The sequence below is a fragment of the Phascolarctos cinereus genome, unplaced genomic scaffold (assembly GCF_003287225.1).
Source record: "Phascolarctos cinereus isolate Bilbo 61053 unplaced genomic scaffold, phaCin_HiC Scaffold_4;HRSCAF=312, whole genome shotgun sequence".
Taxonomy (NCBI): Eukaryota; Metazoa; Chordata; class Mammalia; order Diprotodontia; family Phascolarctidae; genus Phascolarctos; species Phascolarctos cinereus.
In genome coordinates this window covers 424,820,992-424,846,489 of record NW_027555847.1, presented here as the reverse complement: position 1 = coordinate 424,846,489, position 25,498 = coordinate 424,820,992, and the positions used below count along the sequence as shown (strand labels likewise).

The following is a 25,498-nucleotide window of genomic DNA, read 5'->3' as shown; positions in this document are numbered from 1 at the left end:
TTCTTAGAGATTTGATGAAGATCTTTTCCCCAATTTTCTGCTTTCTTTCTGATATTGGCTACATTTGTTTTATTTGTACAAACCCTTTTTAATTTAATATAATCAAAATTATCCATTTTACACCTAACTTTGATTTCTCTTTTTTATTTATAAATTGTTTGACTATCCGTAAGTGTGATAAGTAATATGCTCCATATTCTCCTAATTTTCTTCTAAAATCTCTCTTTATACCTAGGTCATGTATCCATTTTGACATTATCTTGGTAAATGGTATAAGATTTTGGTCTATGGCCCAGTTTCTTCCATTCTGCTTTCCAGTTTTCCCAACAATATTTTTAATGAAATAATGAATAATCATCCCCAAAACTTAAGTCTTTAAGCTTGTCAAATACTAGTTTATTATGTTTATTTGCTGCTTTAAGTTGTATATCTACTCTATTCCATTGATCTACCTTTCTATTTCTTAGCCAGTACCAGATGGTGTTGATAATTGCTGCCTTATAATATAGTTTAAGATCTGGTACTGCTAAACCTCCTTCCTTTACATCTTTTTTTTTTCATTATTTCCTTTGATAATCTTGAGTTTTTGTTTTCTCAAATGAATTTTGTTTTTTTTTTCCCTAATTCAATAAAAATTGTTATTTTAATTGGGATGGTATTGAATATATATATATATATATATATATATATATATATATATATATATTAGTTTGGATAAAACAGTCATTTTTGGGTTTTTTTATTATTTTGATCATAACTTTTAAGTAGTTCAGTAGTTCTTGAATTATCTCTCTGTTATCTATTTTCCAGTTCATTTGTTTTTCACATTTTCTTCTATTTTTCATTCTTTTGACTTTGTTTTATTTTTTCTTGATGTCTTATGGAGTCGTTAGCTTCCACTTGCCCAATTCCAATCTTTAAGCATTATTTTCTTCAGTGAGATTTTGTACCTCTGTTTCCATTTGGCCAGTTCTGCTCCATTTTTAAGGTTTATTTTCTACAGTATTTTTGTGCTGCTTTTACTAAGACATTAATTCTCTTCTCATAATTTTATTGCATCACTTTCATTTCTTTTTCATTTCCCAAAGATCTACCACTTTTAGCTCTGTCTTCAACTCTTCCATAAATTTTTTTTTGGGTTTGGGTCCAACTAACATTTTTCTCTAAGCCTTTGTTTGTAGCTGTTTTCATAGTGTTGTTTTCTTTTGAATTTATGTCTCATTCTTCCCTGTCACCATAGTAGCTTTTTATTGTCAAGTTCTTTTTTGTTGTTTACTCATTTTTTTCAGCCTATTTCTTTTAACTTACTGTTAAAGTTGAGCTCTGCTTACCTGGGGGTGGAGGACACTATCCCTAACTTCACACATTTTTCTGCTGTTGTTTTCAGAGTTAGTTATGGAGGTCTGCAAGTTTTTGGTACTTCCAAGATGGTGTGATTTTTGGACTGGTATGATCACTACTCTTTTGGCCTGTGATTGGCTTTTTACCCAGGTAGGGCCCCTGCTCCCCTACAGCCACAAATGTTTGCCGTCCTCATTGTCTTAGAACTGAGAACAAGGCCCCTGCTTCTTTATGACCAGCCACCAGTGTCACTCAGAAGTGCATATGAGCAATAGAGTTGTCAGTCAGTACCAGCTGTATATAGTACCAGCAAAGGGTCCCATGCAATCTCTTTCTGACCAGTTGTCCAGTTCCCTTACTGTCCCTGGGCTGAGAGGTCTGAAAGCTGCTGATGCTTCTGTTGCTGTCCCCATATGTACTTGAGACCAGCCTCCATCCCAGTGTCAAAGATTTCTCCTGGTGACCTAAGTTTTCTTATGCCACAATAGTTTCTTACTCTATACTTCTGTTGGCTCTGCCACTCCAAAATTTGATTTGAGGTATTATTTTAAAGTTGTTTGAAGGAGAATGTTGAAAGAGTTCAGCTGAGTTGCTACCTCTACTTGGCTTTGCGACCTTTAATGTCTTTTCTAGCTCTAGGTCCATGATTCAGAAACTTTTTTGTATACTAGCTACTGATCTATAAGATGAGATGACAATATGTATGTTTACCTCAATATTTGTTTTGTTTTATGTTGTGCTTTTCAAAATGCTTTTTAAGTGTAATGCATATAAGTAACAATAATAAAGTAACATGCATATATATATGCATATATGTACATATATATATATGCATATATATATATGTACATATATATATATATATATATATATATATATGCACACACATATATACTTACCATGTGGTAAACACTGTGTTAAGCACTTTATAATTATTATTTCATTTCATTTTCAAATAAACATTGGGATGTAGTTGCTATTATTGTTCTAATTTTACAGATGAGGAAACTGAGACTGTTAGCCCTTTGCCACATGTGCTGTCTAAGCCTGAATTAACTCTTTCCTTGAGTATGTATGTGCTTCTGGAGGAATTTGTTCCAGACTCTTGGGGGAATTAATTTTGTTGTTGTTTGTTTTGTTTTGTACCTATACCTTTTGTTATTATACAACATTAGTAAATATTCCTTTCTAAAAGCAAATTGATTCTGGCTAGGTAATTGATAATCAATGAGAAGCACACCAATACGGGCTCTTGAGCAATAGTACAAGAACAACACCCCACTTTCTACCTCAGTCCCTCGAGGCTACCCCTATAACCCTGAGGAAAGTAATAATCAACACCCTCTGGAGACCTAGTCTTACACCGGGGATTTAGATAGTGAGCCAGATGAGGTCAGATGAGGTGATAAGATTTAGAGCATTACAGATTTAGAGTTGAGAAGGATCTAGAGATTATCTAGCACAGTCCCCTAATTTTACAGATGAGAAACTGGTGTCTTTAATTTATGATAAGTGCCCAAAATTACAAATATAGTAAGTGGCAAAAATGGAATGTGAATGTGAATAGTCTGATTTCAAATCCAGCATTCTTGTTTATTGAACTGATTTGAATTGTCAATGGATGACATAGTAAAGTAATACTAAGTGCATTGCAGCAAGCCTTTATATTCTAAACTGACCACCTTGCAGGATCCTGTCCATCTTTGTAATCTGGCTCTTTTGTCCATTGACAGCTAGGATTTGTAGAAAATGATTAACTTAAGCAGGGCCATTTAACGGCAGTAGGAAGGTGAGAAAGACATGTGAGTATTGCTTTTAGGCTGAAGAGTTAGGGATCTGAAGTCAGTGTGGTTCATGAGGCTCTGCTTTTCCCTGGTTCCAAGCTCTTTTGTTGCACCTTGTCATTTCCTTGTACTTTATTTCTGCACTTCTACTTTATGTTGGAGACCAGTAAGTAGTCAAATGTCTTTGAAAGATGGTAGAGGCAATGAAATCCTTCTGAGTCTGACAACTTTGGATAGTCCTTTTCCTCCTGTGCTTTTTAAGGAAGGCAGTAGTTTTCAAGTTGCAAATTTATGCTGTCACCCGTAGCAACTGATAACTATTACACTTTCTCTTGCTTCTGGCCAGTCTTCAAACATGAAGGATATCAGGGCTGATAGGCCAGGAAGACTTGTCTTTTCTATTAGAGAAAGTTTCTATGATAGCCTAGGTCTGGTGACCATGAAAACTTCCCTTTCTTCCCTGTAACTGGTATTTCTCTTTTCTCCTCCCTTCTCTTCTCTCTCCCCTAGGCCAAAATAAGGCCACATTTGAGGGCACTGGAGTGGGAAAACTGAAGGAGAAAGAAAGTAAATTCTGAAGATTATCATCCCCAACTACCCCAGACTCAGAATGCCTCAAAGTGGGGGGGGGGTAAAAAGTAGGAATAGTCAAGGAAGTGGGAGATAGAAGGGATTATTCACTTTGTATTTTCCCCATTATTTTTAGCAGTAAAAATTTTTAGAAAGCTTCCAAAGTATTATGTACTCACTTTAGAGACAGGTAAGAAAGAAGCTATGAAACTTCCCCCAGCACTACAGGGAGGAAAGAAATCTTGTTCAGAAACAATAAATGCTGACATGCCAAGAAAAGGGATGATTGAGGAATCCACAATGGTCCTAATTTAACTGTGGCATTCTGCTGGCATTGCCACAGCTGAGAATGATCCCCTCCCCTCAAGTAATTTAATAGATCCTAAGCATTTCTGTGTTTCTATTACAAAATTCAAATATGAAGCCCTGGTGTTTAAGATTGAGAATTATGCTTTTACAAATTGGGGTAAATTGTTGGTTTATTATGTTTTTGCAAGCTTACCTGAAACGTTTAATATCGTATGAGAGAAAGACAAGTGAGACAAAGAGAGTGCAAATAAGCTGTAGCATCTTTCCAGTGGTGACCCACACACAAGATGATGAAAAGAATGTCCTGAAAGAAAAGCATGATTGGAAAAGTAAATCTACTACTGGGCACGTGGTAACACACTTAAAGTCCGTGTGTTCTACTTGTACCCATGACAGTTTTTTTTTTAATGGAACCTAAAAAAGAGCCTCTAGAACATTGAATGGAACTTTGTCTAATATATACATGGAAGAATAACACCTAAAATATACTATATATGAAAGTATTGGATGGATTTTGATGGTAGGTATATCAAATTAAATGCTAGACAAGAAATCAGGATTTAAATCTCATTTCAGCCACTTACTGGCACTATGATTCTGAGCAATTCACTTCACCTTAGTTTACCCATCTGTAAAATGAGGATAATAGCATCTTTCTTACCGAGTTGTCATGAAGATCAATTGAAATATACTTCATACATGTTACAAAACTTAAAAGTGTTATATAAATGTAAGGTATTATGTCATTGTTATTAGGACTACTTGTATCAATAAGATCACAGATCCATCGATATATTGAGGTTTGTGACGACTGTTTATCTTAGCATCTTATAACCCACATGATGATATAGATAATACATGACAATAGAGCAATGAAAGCAGAATCAGAAAGGGTTCTCTTCTATAATGTCAAACCCAAATCATATGTAAAGATTGTTTTATTTACTAAAATGAACGATCAATGCTGAAAAAGTCTATTTTACATCCATACCTGCCTCATCTTTCTCCTTAATTTCTTAACTCCTTAGATTTCTCCTTAACTTCTCCCTTTCTCTTGATCCCAACAGCCACAGTGTTCATAAATACAGATCCACAGGATACCATATAGGTATTTTATTTAGTCTAACACTCTAACTAATTTTACAGATGAGATATTTAAGTACTGTAAAAATGAAATGATTTGCTCAAGTTAACATAGATAGTAAGGAACACAACCACCTGAAAGTAATTTCAGTGTTTATTCCATCAAAACTATAAAAGAGACACAATGACATAAATCAAAAGAAGAATTCCATAGTGCCACTTCAAGTACCTGGAAGAGGAAAAAATTTGGAGGCTAAGAAATGTCTCCAGTAATGCTTATGTAACATGATATAGATCTAAACCCACGTTTTGTAGTTTGTTCATATTATTGCTGCCTTCCTTAAACTGTCCTTTTCTCCTTTCTCTCAATATGAATTCCCAGACATATATTGTACAGACTAAATCATTGATTGATGGAGCCTATTAATAGACTTCCTTATCATTTCAATTCACTTAAACAAATATTTTGTATGTGATTGGTACATGCAAGTTCCCAGGGGTACAAAGATGAAAACTGGGATTTCTATTGAATTGTTTCTACCCTTAGGGGATTTGTACCCTACATGCACACAAATGAGTAAAAACAAAGTATATAAAAGTCATTCAATATAATATCAAGAGAAAAAATATCAAGAGGAAGAGGACACTAATAACCAGACTGGGGAGTTGATTATGAAATGCCTTATATAGGAGGCACCACCCAATTTCCAGAGTCTTGAGAGGCAGAGATGAGGAAAGACTGTATTATAAATATGGTGACTGTTTTGTAATGACATTGAAGTGGGGAATGGAATGTCCTGGGCTCATAACAGCTAGCAGGTTAATTTGACTGAAATGGAGAATGTATAAGGGGAAAATACAAACTAAGACTGAAAAGGTAGGTAGAAACCTTACATGCTAGTTTGAGTCATTTTAATTTTATTCTAGAGAGAATAAGAAGGTGTGAAAGAATTTTGAGTAGTGGAGTGGCATGGTAAAACTTCCATTTTAGGCAGATCAATTTGACTGTTATCTTAGAAGATAGATCAGAGAGCAGAAACACTCAAAGTAAGAAGAATAATTAGGAGATAATTTTATTATTCCACCTGAGAGTCAATAAGGGTCTCTTCTAGAGTAAAGGATGAATGAATGGAGTACCTTTTATTAAGGGGCTACACGTTAGACACATTGGGAAGTAAAATAGACAAGACAACAACTGTTTTGATATGTGGGGAGCGAAGGTGTGAGGAGTCAAGGATGACTGAAAATGTGACCTGGGTGTGGGAAGGTCAGTGATATCCTCAAAATAAACAGGGAAATAAGGAAAAATGACAAGCACAAGAGCCCTGTGTGTGGCAGCATCTTCCAGACCGTTGGTCCTACTTCCAGCTCAGTCCTCAAAGACATTGCCTGGGGAAGCAATTCCTGTGGTGAAGGGGCCAGCAAAACCCACCATCTGTGAACCAACAGCGATTCAGGACAGATAGGTAGCCCTGGCATAAACAGTGGGGCACGCTGAGGGAGAAATAAGATGAATCATGTGCCAGGCAAGTTAAACTCCCACCACTCCCTTGACCACCCTTTCCCCAAGACACTCTTTGAGACAGTCCAAGATCCTGAACACGAGAGATTTCTGAATAGCAGTTCTTTCAGCCAGTACTCATTAGTCATCATTCCTTGAAGTAAACTTTCTCAGTATGTAGATTGGCAACTACTCCTGTTGGTGTTATAGCTACATCAATTGAAGAGCTAGAAAAAATACTGTCAGTAAAGTCCTTGTTAATGTCAACTGGTTTCACATTAGAAATTAATGATTTTATGAATAGAAATGTCATTAAAGTAAAAGCATTAGCATATGTTTGCCACCATACCCTTACCCATACCCTTACCCTTACCCATGGGACCTTTCCATTTGACTTTCGCCTGAAACCTTCCATGTGTGTTGTTACCTCTCCTAAAATATGAGCTCCTTGAGAGTAGAGATTGTCTTATTTTTCTATTTGAATCCAAAGTACTTATGACAGTGGTTTTGACATACTGCTTAATAAATACTTCATTCATTTGTTCATGGAAGGTGTAAAGTTTTAGGGCAATGTATGATTTTGGTCATGGACAAGTTGAGTCTGAGATGTCTGTGGAAATTAAGTTTGAACTACCTTTTAGATACAAGGAATATTCTATAATTTGCCTGGCAAAACCAAGCCTGATTTACACTCTTCCCCTAACAACTTGACCTCTTTGGAGGCCTAGCCTATTCTACATATATATTTATGTACCTACCAGATGGTAAAAGACAATTATATTCTCCTGCATCAGAGTTTAGTGAACATTTCTATCACTTATTAGCTGGACAGACAGGTCATTTCATTGCAGAATTTGCCATGAAATAAGATTCCCAGACTGTCACATGATCTATATCCTTTACCTCCTGCTTTTTAACCTGGGCTTCATGTACGCCCCAAAAAGGTTTTTTTTTTTAGTATTTTTAATATTGTGAAACATATTACAATATATTTGGTTGTCTTTGTAGTATTTGGTATTTTGATTTGTTCATTTAAAAACAGAGAGAAATAGACTTCACCAAACTACCAAAGAAGTCTGTGACAAAAAAGGTTTAGAATCCCTGCTTAATCCTTAACTTCCATGTTTACAGTAGTAGGAAACAGAAGATATACATACGTACATATATATATATATATATATATATATATATATATATATATACACACACACATACACACACACATATACATATATATACACACATACATACATGTATACATATACATGCATATGCATATATTTCATATATATATGGAAATATACTCATTCTTCAGAGGTATCATTTGGTTTTAAGATGTGAATTTTAAAATATACTCTTAAAAAGAAGTATAAAAATGAAATGCAAACCTCATTTGTATCATAAACTATGCAAGAGATTCCAAATTGTCTGTGATACTTGTACTTAAATTATTTTCTGGCCATTTGACTGCCTGCTCAGTTGCAAGTGCAGAAGGTCAAAGAACAAATTGAGCAAAGCTGTCTGTTTTTGTTTTTGTTGTTGTAAGGGTTTTTTAGGGGCAGCAAACAAACTGGAGTCTATAAAAGTCATCCTTCTTCAAGGAGTTCTCTATGGTTGTAAGGCACCGAAAAGATATGTTTTGTCCCCAAGACAAATGAGACAGTTGTGATGAATATGCGCTGGCAAAGAAAGGAATTGACAAGGGAAGCAAGCTTGGATGCCAGACCCACAAATAACCCAGCAGAGCCAAATGAGCCCAAGCTGTAGACAAAGGAATTACAAAATAAATAATTGACTCAACATTAATATAGCTGAGTCTCCCTGTAATAAGATAAAGCAAGGTACATTTAATCTGTTATTCACTCCCTCCAGATATCTTATGATATATTTGTCAGTCACACCTACCAATTTTTATCTCTTTTGGCCTTCTCCAAAAAAGTCACTAATAACTCGTGTGTCCTTAATATTACTATTTTAAAAGGCGGACATGTTCTTTAAGAGGCAATGTAACTTAAGACATAGACAACCTCAAAGTAAACATGTGTGTGTGTGTATACATACACACACACATACACACACACATCCAAATTCAGGTTCCTCCTCTGACAATACCTGTGTGACAATGTACAAATTGCTTAACTGATCAATGCTCTAGACAACTGTCTAAGGCTCTGAGTTGCTGAGAGCATTCTAATCTACTTACCTGCATTGGCAGAAGGACTTTCTTCCCTGGGTGTTCTTTATAGCAATGAAATCACAGATCCAGTCCCTATCTCTATCCAAATTCTGATTCTTCTCTCTCTCTCTCTCTCTCTCTCTCTCTCTCTCTCTCTCTCTCTCTTCTCTCTCTCTCTCTTTCTTTCTCTTCCTTCTCTTTTATCTTTTCTTCTTCTCTCTCTTTCTTATTTCATATTACCAGCTACCTAGGTATCTCAAATTTAGTACATCCAAAACAACAGAACCAATTATCTTTCCTCCACAACCCACACCTCTTCCTAACCATCCTAGGTCTTACAGTAACCTGGGTGCTTAACCAGGGAGACAGTTCTAATCTCTTTATTACCTTTGCCCTCTTGTCCTACATCCAATAATTTGCCAAGTCTTGTCTATTCTGCCTCCATACCTTTTTTTGTATCCTTCCCGTCCTCTACATAGACATGAACTATGCCTTTTCACGTCTGACTTAGACTATTACAAACACCTCCTAATGGTCTCCAGTCTATTCTCTCCACAGTTGATAAATTGATATTTCAAAAACATAGGTGTGATTATGTCACTTACTGCTCAGAAAGCTTGTTACTCCCTGTTGTGCCTAGAATCCAATAAGTTCCTCTACTGAACATTTTAAAGTTCCTTATAATCTGACTTCAATTTACCTTCCAAAGACTTTTTACGCATTTTTCCCTTTATGCTTTCTACATTTTTGTCACTGACTTTCCTTTAGTCCTTTAGATTTCGTTCTGCCTCAATTTTCCATGGCCTTTGCATAGCCTATCTCCCATGTCATTATTCATGAACTTTTTTTCTCAACCCCATCTTTTAGAATCTCAGATTCTTTCTAGTCTAATCTCTGATACAAGGTCTGTCCAAATTCCCTTAGCTATAAGTGACTTGAAGTCAGGTTCTAGGAATGCCATTTCAGACTCTCACTTTCCTATTGTTTAAATGAATTGGTTATACTAGAGTACATAAAACTTTAATTAGCATTCCCAAATCAAAGATTCAAAGTTTGTTTCCCAACTTGCTTTAAAATTATATGATTCCATGTATTTTCAAATTCTGTTTATACATATCCATCCACCAACCAAGATGTAGGAAATAAAAGCAAAACATGAATTCATGATAAATGTGACAAGTACTAATTTGAATAAATCAGTTAAATTGATAGAGAAAGCTTATATTTTGGAAAGCCACAGGTGATCAAAAATAGAAATAATAGCTCTACTGAATACCCTAATTTTTCTTTTTGTAATGTGTGCCCCATACATTTATTCTGTATCTAATTAACTGTTAGGAAAGAAACAGTTTTAGCAAGATTCCTGATATGTCAGACCAAAAGCAGAGGGTAGTGATAAATAATTTAATGTAGACTAGACTTTTGACCTGCTGGTTAATTGTGTTCTTTTGAAAAATGTCTTTAATTTTAATGGTGTGGTTTTCTTTCAAGCTATGTAGGCTCTATATCACTTGGTTCAGCAAACTTTCTTCTACAGTTTCATGGTTGATAACAATTCTGACAGCATTAACTTTATTTTGTAAATGTTTTTGAAAACTTCAATGTAATCATGAATATTTTCATGTGCACCCAGTGTGGATTTAATTCATAGTTTTACCAGAAGCTATATAATCAGGCCCCAATAGTATATTATATTCTTTGATCTCTACATTTTCTCAAGGCAACTACACTGAAAATCTTAGAGGGGCAGAAAACAAGTTCTTCATAGTAATTTAAAGTAAATAAAGAAAATGAGAGGTATAATGTTGAAGCAGTCCTTACTAAATAAGAACATTTTCTTCTTTATGTATATACATACATACATACATACATACATACATACATACATATGTACATATATATTATATATATACACATGGGAATAGTATCTAATAAGTAGTAGGATCATTTAAAATTTTGAAATATTATATTACTTTATAATTATTTAGAATTCTTGGGGTGACATGATCACTTGGTGCTCTCTGGACCACGTGCTTAGATTTTCCCCTTTCATCAGCTATGGAAGTAAGAGAAAAGCTCAGCTAATAATTCATTACCCTCCTCTGCAAATCATCATGAACCCATGGATCATCTTTTTCAACCAAAACTTCCTGGCTCTTCTCCCCATTCTAAGCATCCATCCTCAATCTAGTAGATCCATGCCACATGTATCCATTTATTGATCCTAAACTTTTCTGAGGCTGTTCTAATGATCAGAATCCAATGGGGAAATAGCATGACTGGATATAATGAGGCTAATCTTTGGTCCTAGGTGATGCATGAAGCTGGAAGCATCCATGTATTTATTCTTCTTCTCATGCTTGCTTTTCACCCCCCAATCATCTCTGCCCATAACATCCTTTCCATTAGTACTCTTTCTCTCCAGCTTTATCCCATTTCAACTCATAAGTCTAATGTTCATAAACAGAACCTAATAAGTCTCTTACCTTTCCTTGCAAGAGATACCTCTTGTGATTCTGATTTTGGCTGATTAAAACAGATATCAACTCATATTTTGACATTTCTCCATGTTTAATTCAAATTTTGATCCTAAAGTTTCTGTTGCTAGGTTAATAATTTGATTCATTTTTTATTGTTGCCATTACCTCTGTTTGACAGTTTGGCTTAGATATTTTGGTTGTAGTTTCGTTAATTTATGCAGCCATAATACCTTAGGAAAAGGGTAAAATAACTTACTAATAGTGCTTATAGTAGTATCATCACCAAGAATCATGGAATATCAGAATTACAAGACAACTCAGAGGTTATCTAGTCTAATACCTACCTAAAGTTTACATTTTCTCTTGTTCAGTCATGTCAGCCTCTTCATGAAACCATTTGGAGTTTTCTTGGCAAAGATATTGGAGTGGTATCCATTTTATTCTCCAGATCGTTTTACAAATGAGAAAACTGAGGTAAATGGGATTAAGTGACTTGCCCAGAGTCACACAGCTAGTAAGTGTCTGAGGCCAGATTTGAACTCGGGTCTTCCTAACTCTAGGCCCAGCACTTTATCTACTGTATCACCTAGCTGCCCCAGTATCTTCTATTACAATACTCCATCAGTCACTCAGCCCTCTTTCAAATTCTACCAGTGATAGGGAACCATTATCATCTTAGGAGGCAGCACATTCCATTTCTCTATCACTCTTAGGGTTGTTATTCATTAAACTGAGCCAAAATATTACCCTTCATGTATTCCACTCAAGTAGTCATAACACTCTCTAGAGCTAAACGGTAAAGGTCTAATCCCAGTGAGCACAGTAGCTAGCACATAGCAAATGCTAACAAATGCTTTTTCCATATGCTTGACTTCCCTTCAAATATTTGAGAACTTACTATCATTTTCATAATGTCTCCACCAAGTAAGAGATTCCCTCCTTGTAATTCAGTTCCCTTCTTCTGATATTGGTGGGTAGGTGGTGCAGTGGATAGAGGATTGAACCTGGAATTATGAAATCAGGACCTTGAGTTAGGAGGACCTGTGTTCTAATGCAACCTTAAGCACTAAGTAGCTGTTTGACCCAGAGCAAGACCCTGATATCACTCTTCCTCAGTCTCTTCATTTGTAAAATAGGGATAATAACTGTACCTATCTCCCAGAGTTGTTTTGAGGGAAAAAAGAGATAATATTTTAAAGTACTTTGCAAATATTAAAGTGCTGTATATATAAATGTGATTATTATTTTAGTACATCAACCTGGCTAGCTTCATTCAGTGCTTCAGAATGCTTTGAATTATTTAAAATCTGAATTGAGTAATTTTGAAAGAAAAAATCATGCATTTAATAGTGAGTTTAAAATTTCATTGAGGCAAATTGATTTCACGAATCTAAAGGATTACAGTGTTTGAATTGTAAAACCATGATACCACCAATAATTACTGTCCATTATGTTTTAGAAAGTCATCATTCAATATTTTCTTTTTTTTTTCTTTTTTTTTTTTTACATCTAGACATGTTCTATTCCCCAACCTATAAATAATCTGCTATCTGAATATGGACTTTAGGCAATTGTGTTTGTTCATGAACAAAAAATGGCCTGCACACACTCAGTGTTCATTTGTTTGCTAGCATGTATATTATCCTCGCACACTCACCCCTTGGTTAGATACATACATATACATTTATTTCTATGAAAGGAACTGAAAGTCAGAAAAAAAAAGAGAAAAGAGGGAGAAAGAAGCAAAAAACAAAAAAATGAAAAAAGGGTCATAAGAATGGAGGGAGAAAAAAAACAGAAGAAATAGAAAGAGATAGAGGGAGAGCTGGTCTAGTGACCCTGGTACTAGATATTCAATCACATGTTATTTTTCCTCAAATATCTTATATAAAATGAAGCAATATTTTCAGTAAATTTATTTAACCATATCAATAATTACAAAAATTATCTTAATATGGAACAATGGAAAACTAAATAGTTATGATGTATTTATTCATGTTCATCTTTTTTGCCTTGTTTTTAGTTCCAATTATGATTTATTGATCCAGTTTATTACTGTTCGGTCAATAATACCCACAGACATTAATTAGAAAGACTATAATATTACCATATAAATTTCTTAACAGTATTCCTGTTACTATTTGATTATAGAAAGGTATTGATAAGCTAGGCTTTTTTCTCAAAAGTGTTGCTCCAGAAATATCAACTCTAAAATGAATTGAGAGAATCTGGTATAAACACATCAGATCAAAGTAATCCTCTCTCTAAAGTTCAGAGACTCAAGTCATTTTAGTAAAAAAGGAAAAAAAAATCATTTTGTGGCATTAAAAAGTTTAAGAGACATGATTTCTGGGTAATTTAATGATTTTATTAATAATGCCAGCATTTTAATAAAAGTGTGGTCATTTGGCATCTCTCTCTTAGACCAAAGACAGTCATGGTGGCAGGCTCATAGTTTATTCACCCTTCTAAGAGTTATGTGTTGTCCTGGGTGGGAATCAACCTTGATTTGGTAATAATTAATGAGAGAATGAATACTACAAGGAGAAGCTGGACCTAAACTTTGATTGAGTCACTCACTTTTTAAGGTAAACCCAATGTTAGGCAATCCATTCAAAGAATTTATGCCCTACCCAAGCCTAAGCAGAACACAATAGCTACCCTAACTGAGTGGGGTCTAAACAATGAAAGTTACTCCAATCTCATCAGCAGTGTTCTTCAGGCCTTTAGAAAAAGGAGGGGGACTCTGGATATCCTCAAATGATTTCTTATTGATAATCATTTCTCTCATTTCTTTCAACTCACAAGTATTGTACAATCAGATGGTATGTGTGTGTGTATATATATACATATATATACACGTATATATATGTGTATATATACGTGTATATATATATACACTATATATATATGTATATATACACACACAAGTATATATGTATGTATATGTATATACTGTCAACCATTACTTAGTTCGTTCTTAGAAAGACAAACAAAATTAAGCTGCATATGTATGTTTATTTCTCTCAAAACTTGCAGAACATGCATATAGAGATATGCATGGGAGCTCATTATACAAATGAGCCCAAGGATGGACAGACAAAAGGGGATTTTATATCTTCAGAGCAATTTCCTCTCACCCCCCCCCCTTTCTGGCTCAGGATGTCTGTCAGCTCAAATTATAGTCTCCATATATGTTAACCATAATGTGAGAAAGGAATTGCTTAATTAGATAGGTTGTAAATAGAATAAGATAGAAGTATCAAAGTGTCCATTGAAATTATGGACCCCGGATGTCTGTTTCTTTTATCATTAACATAATGTAACGTAACGTAACGTAACGTAACATAACGTGTCTGTAGAATACCAAGATAAGAAAAGTCCCATTCTTCGAGACAGTGTTTGGGTTAAGGTGCCTTGTCCTTGGTAGTCATAAACAGAAGAATGCTCCTGGTCAGCTTCATCTGGCCTTGTAGTTGCTGACCCAGGAAGGGGTATTTTGGGTTCACTCAGAGAGCAAAACAAAGCAGCCAAAATGACTCTCCTGATTGGCCAATCCAGGTTTTAGGACTTTTTCAAGTCTTGGGAGTTCAAAAGGGTTTGGGGAGGGGTCTATAATACAAACACATAACATGCATACATACATACACATATGCACACACATACAAACTTGTGCAAATCTATATGTCTGTATCTAAGGATCTAGATCTAGATCTATGTGCCTAGATCTAGATACATAGATATAGGCATAGAAATAGGTATAAATGGCTAATGATGGGAAGCAGGCAAATCACCTTAGCTGTAGCAGCAAGGTATTCTGAACAGTAGACAGAAGGCAACTTGTGCTAAGAAGCCATGTTAGAAGCATAGCCCTTATAGCCATCATTGAAAGGAGTAATCCTTGTGGGGAATGGGCCTCCCTCTCTATCTTGTTGCCACCAAAGTCAACCACTGACCAACTACCATCAAGAGGCAGAGCAGCCACAAAGTGAGAGTAATAGCAATCCTTCTCTACTTGACCCTCCAAAGCCTCTACTCTCCCCTACCAGACTCTGGCCTTGTCCATCTTAGCCATAGTCCGTGGAAACCATGCTTGTGGAGCTGCAACCTGACAAATGTATTTGCAAGTGATAAAACTCTTACTCCCACAGGAGGAAGAACTCCTGACATTGATAAAACATTCTTACCACAAAATTCTTTGTCAGCTGGTTAAACAACTGAAGAGTTTTTATCCATGGACATGACACTAACTTGCACCTGCACCCCCTTCCACGTGTGTTGTTTATTTCTCCTAAAGTATGAGCTCCTTGACAGCAGAGACTGTCTTGCTCTTGCTTTCCCCCTTATATCCATAATACTTAGACAGTGCTTTGCACATAATAAGTGCATAATAAATACTGGTTTTACTCATTCGTTATTTTATTCATTCATGGAAACAAAACAATGTTGTAGGAAACAGGACACAACAATGAATTCAGATTTTATGCTGTGCTATTTTCCTTTTTTCAACAATTTTTAAACTTATGACCCTAGGTTAGATTTTTTATAAAATTTATCCTTGACTGAGGCTGCTGGTGTGTCTCAAAAAGTGAGCTTGTTTCATAAGGAGCTTTTTTTAAAAAAAAAATTTAACAGTAAATACAAATCCTTGGATTGAGTGCTAGTGGGAGCCTCCTTCCATTCTATTCTAGTCTGTGGGGAATTGTATTCTAGTGAAGTGAGGGATTTATGTCTTTAATATATATTTAAATTCAGTACCCCAAAACAGAAATTTGTGAAAAGTTACCTTTCCTTTTAAAAATGGCAAAATATGCCATTTTTCTAGGGAAAAGGGGCTTCTTTTCATAAGTCCCCCATCAAGGCAAGCATTGTATGGACGTTGTGTATACTTGTTTTCTGTTCTTTACTCACCTTCCATTTTTCAATTTGGCTCTACTTTATCTGGCATATTTTCTTTTTAGTTTCTTCTCTATTTTTTTTTCTTTTTCACTATTAGCAACCTTTAAAACCTATTGGAAGTCAAAAATGTAATTTCAAGATGATTTAGAGCTTGCAGTTATGTGAATCAAATTAAATATACATTGCTATTAATGTAGAAAGTATATGAAATCAGAATATTAACAAAATAGATTCAGTTACCCCAGTTTTAAAAAAACAACACACTTTATCCACAAGTTTTCATGTTTTAAAGAGATAAAAACATCCAAAGTTGGTGATTAATTTACCTGGGACTGTTTAATCATTTTACATAAATAGGAATTCATAAAATTTTTAACAGAGAAATAAACTTTTACTACTTCTGAAAGTAAAAGATTGAGGATTAATTAATGATTTTTATATTGGGGATGTAGGTGCTATAAATGTCAAACAGCTTTTCTAATCTATCACAATTAAAATTCTCAAAACAGCATTAGTTACTATGCCTGTCATAACCAAATGCAGGCACTGTGATTACATTAAATTTTTAATAATGAAGATGGAGTTCATTTCTTATAAAATAAATATTTTGAATCATATAAATTTTGAGGTTGAAGGTTAGGGATCATCTTGGCTTAACCTCTCAGGTCATTACTTTCTAGATCTATAAAACTGAAACGCTTGGATGATCTCTAAGTTTCCTTTTAGTGCAACATCTAAGGATTCTGTTATTTTTTGTGTTTATATCCCAGCACTTTCTACTATGCCTGACACATAATAGGTACTTACTATATGCTGATTTGATTCATTAACTGATTAATGTAATCCAATCTTTTCATGTTAAAAATGTAGAAATTCTGTCTCAGACATATTTAATGACTTTTGAAAAACACTCAGTAGCAAAAATAGGCATTGGACAAGGTTTTTTCTTTACTCTCATCAGGGCTTTTTTCAACACACCGCATTGTTTCTCACTATTCTGTACTAAATCCCCAATTGTGACAAACAAGTACCATTCAGGGTTCATTATTATTTCAGTGCTTACTCAATTCTGTCCTACATTAAATTGAATGTACATTTGAAGGTGAACACAGCAACAAAGCACATTGACTAAAAATCGTTAATGAAAATTGAGAAGTGCAAATTAGCGAAGTAATATTCTACCATGTTATCTCCCATATGGGATTTTATGAAAGATCTGTGATTTCATCAGCATGGGACTTCCATCCACTGAATCAGATTGAAACTTGTCTCTAAATAAATCTGTTAGGTCCATGGGAGTTTTGTGTGGCACCAAATAGCTTAAATGACTTGTCTAGTGTCATACAGCTAGTAAGTGTCAGGGATTAGATTTGAACCCAGTTTTTTCTCACTATAAGCATAACACTTGAGCCACTTCATTATATCTCACACCTAAGAAAGTTATTGGTTTAGGTATTTTAATGTGTGCTACTTGATGAAATACATAGGCCAGTGTGATTTTGTATACAAAGAATTGACATTTTTATGCAATACATAAACATTTGAAGGTCAAAAAAAATCCCAAACTGTCCTAATACCCTGCTTATAATGAAGCTACTTACATACAATCATTACTACTTAGCTGCAACCTGTGAACTTTAGGAAGCCACTCTGAATCCTTTACTAGTAAAGGTGAATTTTAAAACAAAACAAAATGTTCTTTGGTGTTAGCAATGAATACAAATGCATTAATGTAAAACTAAGATCCTTAGTTAATTAAAATCATAAAGAAAACATGAAAACAGTAGTAAACAATGAATTGTGTCCATCTGATTTTCCAGCTCAAGATACCAGCTACTTAGCAACACTTGGTTATGTGGTCAGATTGGATTATTCTTCTCTGAAGTCTCGGATAATGACATTCTTCTCAGAGGTAGGTCTGATTTAAATCTCTTTGGTCCATATCTGAATAACTTGACTGCTTCTGTTTTGTAAGTTATATATTATAGCTTTAAAAATAAGATGACTGAATTTTTTTTTATTTAGAGGATAAGGTGAAACTTGAGGGAAACAGTTTCCAAAAGAACTAACAAAACAGTTTCCAAAACAACACAAATGAAAAATTTTAACAACGACCATTTCTTTTTGGGAAAATTTTATATTTACCATTGCCAAGACAATATTCTTCCCAAGCTATTTCAATTTACCTGTAGATTGTAGGAAACAAAGGCTCTTTTTAATTCTGGCCACAAGCCTCTTAAAAGAGAGAAGTTCATTTTTCTCCTTTTGAGCACTGCTTCCTCACTCCCCTCCCCCCCATCCCATAATTACTGGGTATTACTTTTGTCAAATGGGATATTTCTGTTTCAAAGGCAAACCTCTGAAGAAGCCTTTACAGGGGGAAAAGGATAAGACACCAGCTCCCTTGTCTATATTAATATTAATATGCCTCTATCTGCTTCAATTGTTTCTTATGTAATCAATTGTAAGCCATTTTTCCTTTCTTCAAGACAAGAAACTAATGCCAGAGAATAGAATTCACTGATGACATTCTATACATACTTAAAGTTCACATCTGATAAAAGTAGCTGGTAAAGGCAGCATCCTGACACTTTCTGAAGAGTAATTATGGAATCTATTCTTGGATTATTATCAAAACAAGCTTGATGTCCACAGCTCCATCTCAGTGATCAGTTAAGATTCACTATTGAGAATAATAAGCCTTGGAAAGGGAAGGCAATTAAAGGACAAGAGAATGTGTGAAAGGAAAACCTGTAATTACACAAATGTGATATAACTAAAGGCATGCAGCACCTTGTGGTGATTTTTGTCCAACATTTCAATGGGAGACCATATTAATGGATTACAAACTTAAGCCAGCCTCCCAAACCCCCAACCTTTTTTCCCCCCCCTGAGATTAGTTTGCTCCAAAAAACGGTTTTTGCTTTGTTCTTAAATTCTTCCAAATTTGCCATTAAGCTTCATATCTGCTAAAAACCAAATATAATTATACAATCAAATTCTCACCAAGTTCATCCTTTTGGATGTGTCCTTCAGTTACTGGCTCTCCACTTTCAAGTGCTTGCTGTCTTACCTTGCCCTGAATTGGTGTTGGCCCTATGACTAGTAATACCAATGGATCTTTCTTCTCTTGAGTCTTTATAGCAGCTTGAATTATTTATTAAAATGGTTGAGGGCTTAAAAAAACTTGAGATTTTATACGAGTATTTTCCTTTCTCCCAACCTCTCTGTCACTGATACCTGGGAAGGTAGAATTGAAGAGAGAAATTCAGAGAAATCACCATACTGCATTAGTAGAAGTTTCTTTACTCAGGAGTTCCCTACAACTGTAAAAGTACAAGTCCTGCAACATACATATATACATACACATAGACCAAAATTACATATGCATATATAAGTATATACAAGATGCCTCAAAAGTCTTAGTGAGTTTTAAAGCTTTAATAACTTTATAAGTTTAAATGCTACACCTTAGAAAAATCATTTGAAAGTTTATTTACCTTTCTTTTCAATTTTTCAGATTTTGTGAATTTTGAGTAACATAATTTTAATTTTAATAATATAAGGCTTCTTATCATACACTGCATGAATGGCAGTTCCTCAATGACACTTTTTTTAGAATGGTGGATCAGTAGATTAGGTGACCTGAGTCACCTAATCTATCTCCATTAGACTTTGGCTTGGGAGGTCACAGCTAAACTGCTGTGTATGTATCAAAACCTCACTCTCTGGATGACCTTAAAGTTAGGATTATAAATGCAATCCTTTCAGTTACTGAGTAGCAAATGAGGATACTTTTTATAAAGTCCAAAAATTGATAAGATGTATAGCACAATATGATGGTTTTATTGAATTTTAATAAGAAACACATCAACATTTAAAAAATATGAATAATTAACCTTTTTGGGGTAGCGAGGTGGCACAGTGGATGGAATTCCAGGCTTGGAGTCGGGAAGACTTGTCTTTCTGAGTTCAAACCTGGTTGTAGACATTTATTAGCTTAGTTACCCTAGACAAGTCATTTAACTTTATTTACCTCAGTTTCCTCATTGGTAAAATGAGCTAGAGAAGGAAATGGCAAGCCACTGTAGTGTCTTGTCCAAGAAAACACCAAATGGGTTATAAAGAGTCAGACACAACTGAAAATGACTGAATAATAACAAATTAACCTTTAAAATTTTGTTTTTATAAGTTTGTAGCATTTATACTTCTGAAATTATTAAAGCTTCAAAGTACACTAATGTTTTGAGAATAACATATAACATTTTATATATATACATGCACATATATGTGTAGAGAGAGAATATATAGACCATGTATAGATACAAATATGTATACATGCATATTTATCTATCCCCAATATATACCACACATGCATTTATATATATTATATATTATAATATAAAACACAAAAATATATATTATAATATAAACATAAAATATTTACACACACAGAAACACATGTGTATGGGTATGTGTGTATGTATGTGTTTATACTCACTCCTATACACCATAGGTATACATATATATTGAATATTTGCATGTACATATATATATAATATATACATATATATATATATATATACACCCAAATTAATAGAAAGACATAAGTCTCTCTATAAATGTGCATCCATATATACCAGTGTACCATTAAATGGATTATTATAGTGTGGTCTTTTTTGTTTATTTTTATCTTTATATTATAATGAAGTTAGCTTGACAATACCTATTATGTTGGAAATATTTTCTGTGAATTAAATGCATCACAAAATTTTCTAACTATCCTATAGTTTGTATGTATCTTTTAATCTTGGGCTTGACAGTACATTATTGAGGTGCTGTATTTCCTACAGTGGAAAGGGGAAGTCCTACTCAAATGACAGAGCAATCATTCAAATTGACACCTTAATATTATATGCATTTTGTAGGATGAGTTGGATGCTTATTTACTCGGAGTAACTGTGTGAAGAATCACCTAAGCAAGTCCAGAGTTGAATGTGATTAGGATAACATTTTATTGAAGAGATTTCTTTTCAGCAAAACTATGAAGATAATGCGTGTTAAGGATAGAAATAAGATTTTTCTTTTTAAAGTCTTTTTTTTTATATTATTTCTTTTAAAGTCCTTGGCAAATAATCCTGACCAAGTCACCATTCTGTGATCCCAAGTGTGTAGGAACAACATCCATCCTTTGCAGACAGCCACCTATTAAATTGTTTTTGTTTTACAGAGTTACCTGAAGTGAAGAGGTTAAATGAAACTTATTTCTGGTCATATAGCAAATATCAGAAGTGAAATTTGAATCCAGGTCTTCCTGATTCCAAGTCCAGCACTCTCTGTACTGTGTCACTTTGCTTATCAGCTGGTTATGTGTGGAGTCCCAAACTTGTGTCTAATTGCTGTAAAACCTGAAGTTACATATTATCTCTATCATACTAGAGAGGAAGGAAGTAATACTGAGGTAAGAGTCTAGCATATGTAATCTCTAGGGTTCATCTGTTATCTAAGTTAGGGCAATGAGAGGGGAAATAGTCTGGACTACCATGGAATATCAGTTAAGAGCTAGATCAGGGGGAGTCAGCCTTAATGATGACCCAATGCTAGGAGAACATAAAGAAGCCAGGTTCAGAGAAGTAGATAATGGATGCCTAACCTCATTGCCCTCACTGCCCATTAGGACCTAAGGCCTTAATGTCAGGTTAGGGCAGTGTATAAAATAGATAAATTTATCATTGAGAGCTAAACCAGTTACTGTATTCCAGCTAGGGAATTTGCTAAAGCCAGAATAATCAGAAATAGCTAAATAGTCATGGTGAAAAACACCTTCCAGTAGTTGTATAGAGGCAGCATTTAAAATGGGATGAGCAGTCATGTGCCAGTTAGAAGATATCCTGAAGCCTCAAAAGGGAGACCTGAAGTAGAAAAGGCATTTTATCACCTAGAATCCAGAAGACCCAAGTCATTGACTCATCCCAGGTTTGTGACAATATAGACTCAAGTAAGAAATGAATTGTAAATTCTTTGCATGCCTGAATCTCAGTATAGACTGAACTTGGGAGTACCTTCCCTAAGCCATAGGTTTCTACATATGGAAATTAGTTGTTGAAACTAAAACTGTCAACTTTAGATCCAAGAAGTCTGTTTGTTAATTAATAATTATCAAGAAAACTAGAACTCAGCTAATATAAAGAGCAAGGCCTCTTAGATTACAGGAAAAGAAAGAAAACAAATATTGATTAAGCACCTACTATGCAGAAGGTGCTTTACAAATATTATTTCATTTGATCCTCACTACAATCATCCTCATTTTACAGCTGAGGAAATTAAGGCAGACAGAGATTAAGTGAGTTGCCCAGACATGCAACTAGTAAGCATCAGAAACCAGATTTGAACTCAGGTCTTCCTGATTCTAGGCCTAGTACTCTAATGTTTTGATCAGGAGTCAGGTAGCAAGTTTAAAAAAAGATTAAGTCTTAATTCAGGAATTTATCCATTAAATTTTTTTGAACTTGTAAATGATAATGATTGTAAAGTGCCTGGTAGGTAGTAAGCACTACATAATTATTAGTTGTTGTTATTAATAAACCTATAATCATAGAGTAAAGAAAGGGTGATCAAAGTTCATTGGAACTGTGATCTCATCAATATGGGTACTCCTTCAGTGGGAGAAAAGGGAAGAGGGGATTACAGAAGGATATTACATAGTGAGCAGGCTTTTCCAACATGAGGAGGGCCCAGGAGATGAAAGAGGTTCCTAAATGAGCCAGCAGTAGAGGGAACAAAGTTTTGAAATTCAGAAAAAGTTGAAAACAGAGCTCAGAGAGGCCAGGTCTTCTGGATGAGTCCAGTTCTCTATTCACTGTGCTAAGCCACGATATGTCATTCTTTATATTTGTGACATATCTCCTGAGACAGCTTAGTGCAGTGGTGTTGGCCTGGGAGTGAGGAAAATTTCAGTTCAAATACTACTTCAAACACTACCTAGTTCTGTGATCCTGGGAAAGTCACTTAAATTCTTTATTCCTCCACTTCGTCATATATGAAATGAAGGGATTTGACTCCACGGCCTCTAAGATTCCTTCTCTAAATCTATGTCACAGTGATTGATGATTCTGTGATTCTTTCCTGTATTTTAACCTTCATGAGGTAAGAGATTCACATCACATGTACAGTTTTTTTTTATAGCTCACACCATGTACTTAAACTAATGTTTGTTGAATTGGACGTGTGATGTGACCATTTAACAGTGAGACTGATTTTATCCATTACACATGAATAGTAGTTCATTGTTATGCAGTCTTATAGTTACTGTCTCTTTTCCTTTTTCTGCCTAGCCATATTGGCTTTCAACTAAAGCATCTATAAGCAAAGATAAACTGGAGCTCATAAAAGTTCTAGCAAAGTCCATTGAATTTAATAGTTGGCCAAGGAGTATTTCTCAAGTAATTTCCATAATATAAATTAGACTTTCATTCTGATCTATCTACAAATGACCCCCTCAAGGAGAAAAGGTTTCAGAACTGCTTCAGCTGCCATGGAGGCAAACAGTAGATCCAATATCATCATCATCATCATCATCATCATCATCATCATCATCTTCTTCTTCTTCTTCTTCTTCTTCTTCTTCTCCTCCTCCTTCTCCTCCTTCTCCTCCTCCTTCTCCTCCTTCTCCTCCTTCTCCTCCTTCTTCTTCTCTTTCTCCTTCTCCTTCTCCTCCTCCTCTTCCTCCTTCTCCTCCTTCTCCTCCTTCTCCTTCTTCTCTTTCTTCTCTTTCTCCTCCTTCTCCTCCTCCTCCTCCTCCTCTTCCTCCTCTTCCTCCTCCTCCTCCTCCTTCTCCACCTTCTTCCTCTTCCTCTTCCTCTTCTTCCACAACTAAGACCTCTATAAATGTTAGATTCTGACTTTCAGGAAACACCGCCATTCGGCATTGATAAGGTGAAACTGAAACTGATAGAAACCCATAAGAAGCAATATATCCTATAGACTAGTGAGGGCATGATTTGAACGTTTCTGTTTTTGTGTTCACATCATCCTGCCAAGATGACAGTGGTGTTAACAACAACAACAAAAAAACCAGAACCATGTTAACACACACACACACACACACACACACAGATTCACGTTAAACAAACAAACCACCTTTGTAAGACTTTACTGGAACTTATATCGAAAAATTTTTAAGTGCATTTTTTCCCTCATGGGGTTAAACTATGTTAAATGAACATATCTTAAGAAAGTAATGGAATGTTTCTAATTTTGGTAAATGTAACTTACTGCTTTGAGGCATTCCTGATAGCATTTAACAATGGTCTCATCATCAGAAATCATAATTCATCACCCCACACACTATCATAAGCAAATGGAGATAAAAAGTAATGAAGAATTATTTGAAATTCTAAGCATGCTATGTCTGACTCAACTGAGAAGTTGAGATAAAGCTAATTTCCAACTAGGAATTCTCTTTTGTGGAAATTTGAACCCACTAAGTTTGTTAGTGACAGATAACTACCATTGATATAAAAAAGATATAGCAAAGAAGAAACTATGGTACAAATATATTTTCCTTTTCTTGACTTCCTTTAATTTCTTTGATATATTTTGTATTTTGTTGTTGTTGCTCTGTTCAGTTGTTTCAGTCATGTCCAGCTCTTCATGACTCCAATTTGAGGTTTTCTTGGCAAAAATAGTGGAGTGGTTTGCCATTTCCTTTTCTATCTCATTTATAGATGAAGAAACTGAGGCACACAGATTAAAGGATTTACCCTGGATCACATAGCTAAATTATTGTCTGAAGCTAGATTTGACAGATTTGAACTCAGGAAGATGAGCCTTCCTGATTCCAGGTTTGACATGCTAACCACTGTGCAACCCAGCTTCCCTCTTGAATTTACTTATTGACAGAACAGAAAGAATGCAATTTAAGTATTTCATGGGGGTTAGGAGTGGTAAAGAACATTAAAATGTGCTATTTTTCTCATAACACTTTCTCAATTTTAAAAGTCACTTTCCTTCTGTGATTTATTAAATGGTGCTTTTTAAATAAATAAAATAATCAATTCATTTTTTTTCTCCATCTTTATGGGTCACCTTATTTTGATATTAGCAAGACAGTTACTAGTCCAGCTCATCATAATATTATCCTGGCTAAGTTAAAAAACAAATAAACAAACTACAAATAAACAAGTAAAACTGCACAATCCCTTTGTTCTAATCAAAGAAATACTGCAGGAAAGATGAGGAGGCTGCTTGCTTGTGGGGTATGGGACAACAATCCATAATTTACTTTGCAGATGTCGGTGTAATTTAAGCAGCAGGCAGAACAGCCACACAGTTGTAGATGCTCTGGGGAAAGGAT

At 34.9% G+C, this 25,498-nt stretch overlaps 1 protein-coding gene across 1 annotated transcript in view; it reads left to right on the top strand.

Moving 5' to 3' along the window:
• Window positions 1-25,498, top strand: part of CDH12 (cadherin 12) — a 1,313,162-nt gene that overhangs the window by 369,735 nt on the left and 917,929 nt on the right. The window contains exon 2 of the mRNA XM_021000534.1: window positions 17,964-18,055. The gene's annotated coding sequence lies outside the window, so the exon portion shown is untranslated. The remainder of the gene's footprint in view (window positions 1-17,963; window positions 18,056-25,498) is intronic.